Genomic DNA, 9428 nt, shown 5'->3' on the forward strand with positions numbered 1-9428 from the left:
CCAAGACCTTCATGATCTGGCCTCTGCCTTCCCATTGACCACCTCTCCCCAAAAGCTGTGCCTCCCCGACTCCACCCCCCACTTCCTTTCTCAGCCCTGAATTTACCACATTGTTTTTGCCTCAGGGTTTTTGATCCTGCTTTTCCCTCTACCTAGGTTGGACCCCCAATCTTTGCCAGGCTGGCTCCTTGCTGTCCAGGGCTCCCCTCCCCAGCCAGCTCCTCAGAGTGGTCTTCCCTGACCTCCAGGCACGAGAAGCCCCCATCACTCCCTACCACGTGGCTCTGGTGGAAACCCTGCACAGCTCTGGTGTGTGTGTGTGTGTGTGTGTGTGTGTGTGTGTGTGTGTTGTCCTTCTGAGTGACCCTGGACACCATTACTATTGCCTTACTGATCCTGGAACCCACCCAGGAACCCGTTTCCCTCTGCTCCGGGACGCCAACTCTGTACCTCTTTCTCTTTATGTCTCTGTTCTCTGTCTCTGTCTTTTTTCAATTTCTGTGTCTGTGTCTTTGTCTTTGTCTCTATCTCTGATTTCCATGCCACCATCTCTATGCTTCTGTATCTAGCTCTACCCTGACTCTTAGTGGTATCTCTCCCTATCTCTGTCTTCCCATGTCTCTGTTTCGGTTTAGGGCTCCATCTTTCTGGCCCTGTCTCTCTTTCTCTCTCTCTCTCTCTCTCTCTCTCTCTCTCTCTCTCTCTCTCTCTCTCATTCCCATGCTCCTTGCCCTAAATCAGCACTGCCACCACGTCTCCACAGCTGTCCGCGTTCCTGTGGCAGGGAGACCCATCTTTCATCTCTGGCTGGCAGCTTTATGGTCCTAGTGGGAGGGCCAGCACTCCACCCTGCTCATGCCCCATCTGCCCTATAGGGCCATGGCAAGCCCCTCACAGACACCCTGGGCCCTAGCGATGGCCATCCATCACCCAGGCCCAGTTACCACATTTTACTTCAAGTCATTCATGTTACTAGGCACCTGCTAGGTTTGACCACCCTAGAGCAGCTGGAAAGGTGAAGCCAGACGCTATTGGGCATGGATGTGGACATGGCCACGGTCAGGGCAGGGAGAGGCTAGGGGAGGGCAACACTCCAGTTATCATGGGCCCCACCTCAGTTATCCTCTGGGCTCTGCCACCTGTTCTGAGGGACTATGGAGAAGTAGCAGGCACAAGAGTCTTCCCTCTACCCACTGCATAAGCCTGGGCCTCCAACCCTGTAGGATCCCAGCTTGACCCACCTTGCCTGGTGTTAAAAGCACCTGAAAGCAGGGCACCTGCTCACTCCACCCCGTGGTGCTCCACAGGGAGGCAATACTCCCCCCAACCCAGGAGATACTGGACAGTGTCGGGAGACATTATTGATTGTCACAACAGAGGAGGAGAGAGGTGCTGGCATCCGAGGGTGGAGGCCAGGATGCAGACATCCTACCAAGCACAGGAAAGTCCTCTCTCAATGAAGAATTGCTGGCTCCAATGTCAGTATTTCCAAGGCAAAGAAGCCCTGCACTGCTCCCAGAGGAAGCTCCGGCTCTGCAGAATCCCACATTCCGTGTCCTCCTTTAAACTCTTAATCATACTCTGACCAGGGGTGGGAGTCATTAGAAGACTCAGGACACCAGAGTTTGATCTTGGCTCTGCCTTTAATAACAGCAGCTAGCATTTATGGAGCCCTTCTGAAGTGCCGGCTGGCACCATTCATGAAGACACTCAATTCAGTCTCATGACAACCACGGGAGGCCCAGGCACTATTGCCATCCCCATTCTCAGGGTGAGGAAACAGGGAAGGAAGAAACAGCTCAAGGTCACACAGAGGACACAGACAGAACCTGGATTTGAACTGGTCACTTGGGAACAGGTCCACCAGAGGACTGTCTGGGAAAGAGCCCACAAATGTGCCTGGGTGAATCCTTCCCCTCTGGGCCACGCTTTCTGTCTGATGAGATCCACCATCTCATTTCACCCACAACAATCCTAGGAGGTAAGATGCCACTGTGGCCTCCACTTCATCAGGAAGGCCAGGATTCAAGATCAGAGTCTCAATGTCGGGGGCTGGGAGCTGAGATCTGAACTCAGTTGTGCCTGATCCCGTGGCTTGTGATCTCAAGCAATCAGGTCACCCACAGACTCCCAAGTGCTGTAAGCAGGGGCATAGTTCCTACACTGGGAGGACTTGGTACACATGGAGGGTCGGGTCCCATCCCTGGGGCAGCTTTTATTATTTTTATTATTATTTTTGCAGTGTCGGGGATTGAACCCAGGGCTTTGTGCATGGTAGGCAAGTAACCACTGAGCAAGTTCCCAGCCCAATTGGCCTCTTGAACCTTCCAGAGCTTCTGGTTTTGTAGAGTTCACTTTTCTACAAAGTTCCCAGGTGATGCTGGCCCCAGGAGCACATTCGAGAAACCCACAGCAGGCACAGTGGTAGACCCTGGTACCTGGGTTCAGATCCCAGCTCGGGTTCTTGCTCACCCTGTCACTTGGGGATGTCACTTCTCTTCTTCTAAGAGTTATCTGCCACTTAGGGTTGCTGGGGGATTAAAGGAGATGGTGACAAAGGGAAAGCCCCCTTCCTGATGCTGGCACCTAGGGGATGCTCCTACTGTCCCACATCACAACCTGCAACACAGCCAACTGTCTCCTCCCCAGACATAATTCCCAGAAGGCAAAGACTAAAACGTCATTTTCTCCTGACTCTGGCCACAGAAGAGCAGGGCACAGAAGACACTAAATTGCAAAATAAGCACAGGAGGGGCAGTGGGATACAGGCCATGTCTTCTCAGGCACCCCTTGGGGCCTCTGTTCCTTAGAACAAGGTCTCCTAGAGAAGGTGTGAGGGTGGTGTACAGGCTGCATAGAGGTCCCCTAGGCCTGCCTGGTCCCACCCCTAAGAACCTCAATCTGTCAGGGCAAGAGTTGGCCTCCCAAGGCTTTTTTGTCATCGTTTGTACCCTTACTCAAGCATCCCTTTGGCTGCCAACCGACTCAAGTCAGTCCTGCTGTGCTGTGTGACCTTGAGTCAACCCCTAGGCCTTTCTGGACCTTAGTTTATTCTATAAAAATTAAGTAAGGGTTATATTGTGATAGTGTGTTCATGTACAAATATATACCAATGAACACCCCTGTTATATAAAATTATAATGAGCCAATAAAAAGAGAAACATTTCAAATAGAATTTTATAATAAATCAATTAAGAGCTTAACACAGTGGCTAAATGTGGGGGCTCCAGCCCTGGAATACCTGAATTCGAATCCCACCTCTACCATTTACTAGCTGTGGACTTTTGACAGATTACTGCATCTCCTGGAGTGAGCCTCAGTTTTCTTGTTGGTAAAATGGATTCGTCCCTCCTCACAAGGATGTGGTGAGGGTCACTGAGAGGGTATATGTAAAGTGCTGAGCTTGATTCCTGGAACTCAACAGATGCCAGTTACCCCAGACAGACAGGGAGTGTGTCTAACCCTCACTGCACAATACATGCAGTCTGTGGCTGGCTCCCCTCCGCCCCCCTCTCCCCACAGCATTTAGCTTTGAGACTGTCTTTGCCTCTGCGGGTAGGAAAGGCAGCAGGGACCAGTTTCTCAGAGTGGGTAGATCTGAGCAGAAGCTTGGAGGAGGGAGGGGTATAATCAGTTACTGGTTAGTGGTGTGTCAGGCTTCTGGTGCTCTGCCAGATCATAAGGCACAGAAGGACCTGCTTTTGCTACCATTTCCCCAAGAGCCCTGGAGAGTCCAGGTACTTTATAAATACTTGCCATGTGAATGAAAGGGACACTCAGCATCTCCTTCATGAAATGCAAACCAAAGAGCCTCCAGGTGAGGCTTGGGGAGGAGAGGGGCAGCCAGGGGACCCCAGATTCCTTCTTTGCACGCAAGCGCCTCAGACTGTTGAACTGATAATTCTTAGAATCCTGGGATCTTGGGGTGGGGTGGAGCTTTGGCTGCTGCTCTGCCCACCTCCTCCCAGGAGTCAGTCCCTGGGCCTTAGCTGGGGAGGCCTGACAACCGGGCTAGCAAGATGGGCTGCCTGAGGGGAGCTGGGGAATGTTCAGGGTACAAACCCAACTTTTCACCAAGACAGAAAATAAAATCAAAGATAATGAGAGGGTCTGACCTTAGCTCTGCTACTTCCTGGCACTGATCTCTTAGGCCAATTCCCTTTACCTCTTTGAGCCATAGGTTCCATATGTGTAAAATGGAGATATCGAACCATATGGAATTGTAGGGAGGATTAAATGAGATAATGCATGAAGACTGAGCCAAGCCCGCAGGAAACACTCAATGATGTTAATTATTATCATTTGAGAGGGCTAGTAATTTACCAGAGACTCTTGCTCTGCAGCTCACATCCATGTTCATCTCTGATATTTCCCCCTCCCCCACCATTTCACTATTTACATAGATGACATCATATAGTTTCTGACAGAAGATAGAATTTTCTGTAGAGTGGCCTAGATAATATGTAAAAAAATAAAACCAGCTGGAATATTTGTCCTCCTTGACCATTCAGAAAGGCCTGATGCTGGTATTTTGAGGCAAAAGAGGAAAGCTGGTTGGAAGACGTGGGGTAAGACTTTAGGATTAAGGACCTGGGTTCAAGGCCAGGGTCTGTCTAGATGCATTTGATTTTAGGGGAGGTTGAACTTGGGAATGCTTGAGCCCCTTCCATTCCTCAAGTCTGAGGCTCTTAAACCTATAATGGCCCAAACATGCCCCGACCTTGGAACGCGGAATGGGATGAGGTAAAGCCAGACCTGTGTGAGGCCTAGGATGCCATCCCTTCTCTCCCCCCACGGAGGCTTAGTGTACCCCTCACAATTTACCAGCGGTTCCATGTCCATCCAGTTTCCCCACACCACCTTAGCTGCAAGGTGGAGAGCTGCGCACACCACACTCATTAATCCTGCTTGGTACTGGGAGGAAAAGAGGTGCTGGAGGTGGTAACTAACTTGCTGGGTGTGACTGCAACATGCTTTTTAAAAAGTCATTTTAATCGGTTGGTGGCACATATCTGCAATGCCAGCAATTTGGGAGAATGAGGCAGGAGCACTGAAAATTCCAGGCTGTCCTGAGCAACTTAGTGAGACCCTGTTTTGAAAGAAAAAGGGCTGGGGACTTAGCTCAGTGGTAGAGTGCCCTGGGTTCAATCTCCAGTACTGAAAATAAGAATAGGAATCATGAGAGAACAGGCTTTAAAAGAAGTTAGGCAAGTGGTCCTCTTAACATTTCTTTGCAAGAGGCAGAGCTGCGATTTGACTTCGGGGCTATCACCGCGCACTCCTGTGTGATGGCCCCTTCCTCAATTCGGAACTCTGTTCTCTATCTGTAGAATGGGGATGTTTGCTCCAGAAGTTCTAAGCTCCCAGTAGGGACCTTTGGTCCCAGTCCAGGTCTCCACCCAGAAGCCCAGAACACACTGGTGAGCTTAGGCTCTAGGGAAGGGCAGGTGCAGACGTGATGGACCCGCCAGGCGGGGGCGCCGCCCGCCAGACACACAAAAACAACCAAATAAATCAGGCCAAGGAACTCCTAATCCTTCCCGGCTGTGGCTGCTACCGGCTCGCCGGGCCTGGGAGGAGGGCACCGCACAGCCAAGAGCGCGGAGGCGAGCCAAGAGACTCGGAGTGATGCCCGGCCATCAAGGCGGCCTCCACTCCCGTGGGGGGAGCGGGGGTAGGCCCGACTGGGTGACTCAGGCCTCCCTGACCCGCTCCTGGGTGGGCAGGTCCCGGCGCCCCGGGCTATTTTTAGAGCCGGCTCGGGGCTGGAGCGCTGAATGGCTGGGAAGGGGGGCCTCGTGGGGGCGCAAGTGCCTGACCAGCTCTTCCCTCTCGGGCTTCAAGTTCCATGCCCTCCAGCCGTCCACCTAGAAAAGGGCAGAGGCTCGTGGGGCAGGGCTGTCATCACCTGCCCCGGGGGTACGACTTAGGCCCAGAGGTGCGTCCCGCGTTCCCCCTCCCTACAAGGTCGGGCAGCTCCAGAGAGCTGGGCGCAACCTCCTGAGGAACGACCTCTGTTAAGTGGGGCCAAGGAGCCTCCAGATGGTCAGTGTCTGCCTATTGGGCTGCAGGACGGGGCGGGTGGGGCTCCGGCGACGGAACTGCCCAGGGTGGGAGAGAGGAGGGACCCTCCAGGTTCACGGGATCCCGACCCCACCCTGCGGTCTACCCGGCCTACCCTGACCACGCCCCCATTGGTCACGCCCCCGAAGCACTTTGGGCTCCACCCATAGCCCTGGTGCGGACTGAAATCTAGATCCCGCCTCCTAGGCGGTACCGCCCAACCCTGGCCAACCTTCGATCCTATCCCAAGGTCCAGAGAGGCGTGGATGCAGGGAGGTGGGACAGGCGTGAGGGAAGGAGGCCCTATCCCCCGCGTGGATTCAGGGAGAAGGAGAGTGTTGAAGGGAGGGAGGGAAGACGCGGTTACTAGAAGCCTCTAAACTGCAGAACCTAGGCAGTCCTGGAGGCCAGAGGGACCGAGCGCAGAAACCACCTTGGACAGGTGGGCACCAGGAGGCACACGTGGCACTTGGGCAGAGGTATCTCGTCAGATTCCCTACTAATAATCCTTGGACCATGAAAACACTTCCTAGGAAGTGAGGGCAGATAGACACATATGATCTCGTGGCGAGTTCAGGGACCCGCGTTTGGGGAGGCCCAAGTCAAGGCCCATCCTTCTTCGGGAGACGGGTGGAGGATGGGAGGCGGAGCCCGTTCTCCCGGCACCATCTAGTGGGAAGTTTGGGAATTGCGCGGCGCAGAGATGGAGGTGGGGAGGCGCGGGTAATCCTTCCTCTCCCTGGATGTCCCTCCTGCCCAACGTGCTCCAACTCCAGAATTCTCCCCAGATAGAAATCGGCGCCATCCTAAGGTCACCCCCTGTCCCGTCCCCAGCCTCAAGTCCTCCTCATATCTCTAGAACCTGCCTTCTCTCCATCCCAGCCACTGGTTCCTGAAGCATCTGCCAACTGCTCTCCCTGCCTCCGATTTTACTTTCTCCCTCATCCATTCTTCATAGCCAAGCCTGTTTCTAAAACAGAATTCTGGCTGTGTCGCTCTCTTGATTAAAATATCTCCATGGCTTCACATGGTCCTGATAACTCCAAATCTTGGCTCTTCACCACCCAGCCCCTAGTCACTCACAGGCTCCTTCTGCATTCCACCCCACCAGGGTGTTAGTTCCTGTCTCTTCCTGGAACACCCTTCCTGTCCAACTCCTACCGTCTTCAGGGCTCAGTCGGGCAGAAGCTCCTCTCCTTGGGATGCCTTTCCTGATCCCAAGTGGGAGTCAGGTGCCCTTGTCTGAGCTTCTACAGCAACCCCATGCCCCCACCTCCAGTGCACACCTGGGTCTCTAGTCACCGTCATTCTAGAGGCAGGACGACTTATTGAGATGTGAATTGCTTTGCCTCCCTGTATTCCCCTCTCCCCTTCCAAGCTGGTAGCCACAGCCTTTGATTTTCCTAGCCTCGGGGAACTGTGCTGGGCTGAACACAAAAGCTGCTTGAAGTCTGATGGCTCATTCTGACTTTTAAAAAAAGCTAACCTTCTGGAAGGGACTGTGCTAGGGGTTCCCAAGGGACAGAGAGAAGAGGACAGAGAAAGGAGAGTGGCATCTAGCTGTACAGGGGGCAGGAGGGAGGGTCCTATGAGGAGTGGTGCCCTCCCTGACAGGTGATGGGAGCTGTGGGTGGGGAGGGAAGGTACCAGAGGCCCCAGGGGAACAGCTGAGTCACTGAATCTCAAGGAACCACGTGGACTAGGACTCTGTGAGCATTGTGACCCAGGACAGGAGGCACCTCCTCCACATTTAAATGAGGTGGGACCATTAGGTCATTGCACACCTATGGAGGAAGGGGGGGGGGTATCCCCAGTTATGACTGAATTTGGAATTTTCTGCCAACTTGTAGGAAAGGGCTTAGGTTGAATCAGACTGGAGCTGGTTTAAAGAGAGTATAGAAACAGGGTATTTCTTGTTCGTTTGCCAAGATTCCTACCTGGTGCACCTGTCTGTGTACGTCTCCAACTCAGAGCTGAGACTGTGTGCGCCTCATTCAGGATTGTCTCCCGAGGACCCAGAGTGATACCTGGCACAACAATAAGTGCTCAAAATGTATTTGTTGAATGCACTTTTCCTGGGTAGCTATAGAAATTCTTCTAGAACCTGTCTGCTTCCGTGGTTCCCCTATGGCCCTCAGAATAAAAGTCCAAACCCCTGTCGTGGCCCCCAGGGCCTGCTGGGATGTCAGCCGCCCCCTCACGGCCTCAGCTCTGCGGCCCATCCTCCCTGCACGCTGCTCTCCAGCCCAACCGCACTATCTGCCATTCCCCAAACTTGCCAGGTTGTTTCATGCCTCTGTGCCTTTGCTTATGTGGCACCCTCAGCCGGGAGTGCCCTTTCCCCTCTCTCTGCCTGCTGAGCTTTCAATTAGTCCTCAAAGCTCAGCGTTTCCTTCTCTGTCTTCCCCGACTCTCTCCCCGCCAGGCAGAGGAGAGCCCCTCCTGCTCCAGAGCCTGCTGCTCTGGCTCTGTCTCCCTCATCCCAAGCCCCGCTTCCTCGACTGTTGGCTTTTCTGGGGAAGTGAGTCCCTAGTGCCCGGTGTAGGATTGGACACGCTAAAGGCTCCCTCCGCACATACCCACTGCTCACTGAGCTGGAGTCCTGAGCCTCCGTGGCATCTAATGTGACCTCAAGCTTCCTCTCCCTTCTGGACCTAGTTTTCCTCTCTGCACAATGGGGGAGTGAAAGTCCATGGTCTCTAAGGGCCCTTCTGTCTCTCAGTTGAGCTTGGAAGTGATGGCATGTTGAGCCCAACCCAACCTGTGCACCCTGCAGGCCAGCTAGAGGCAGAACATGCCCAGAAATACCGCTGTACACAACACCAGGTACAGCCACCTGGGAGCAAGCCCCTGCCGAAAAAGAGCTGTGTGTGACACTTGCACACAAAAGCGTATGTGGCCTTCTGGAAGCAGATTCTGTCTTCCCAACCCCCATCCCCAGTCAGCTATTGGCCTTGACAGTGAAAAATTCAGAAAACAGTCAGGGCTGCCAGTCCAGCGGTGAGTTAATATTCAAGGAATGAGCCTCTGCAATATGCATGCCCTGAGGCTGGTGTCCTGGGGGCTCTCCCCCTCCCAGGCCTGCACAGGCAAGGGCTCCCACCCCACCCTGGGCATAAACACAGACACAGTCTGCTCTAGGCTGGGTGTGGGGCCCAGAACCTCAGCACCAGTTGGTTCCTGGACATTCCTCCCCCAATATCTCCCCTTCCTTCCTTCCTTCCTTCCTTAATTTGGCAGCATCTATTAAGTTCCTATCATGTGCCAGGCAACAGTATGTATGTCAGTGAATGTGACCCTGTTCTGTCCTCAGAGGCTCACAGTTCAGGGGGGAGACATATATAAACAGGAAATAGGTGATATAA

The sequence above is a fragment of the Marmota flaviventris genome, chromosome 10, assembly GCF_047511675.1.
Source record: "Marmota flaviventris isolate mMarFla1 chromosome 10, mMarFla1.hap1, whole genome shotgun sequence".
In the NCBI taxonomy this organism is placed as follows: Eukaryota; Metazoa; Chordata; class Mammalia; order Rodentia; family Sciuridae; genus Marmota; species Marmota flaviventris.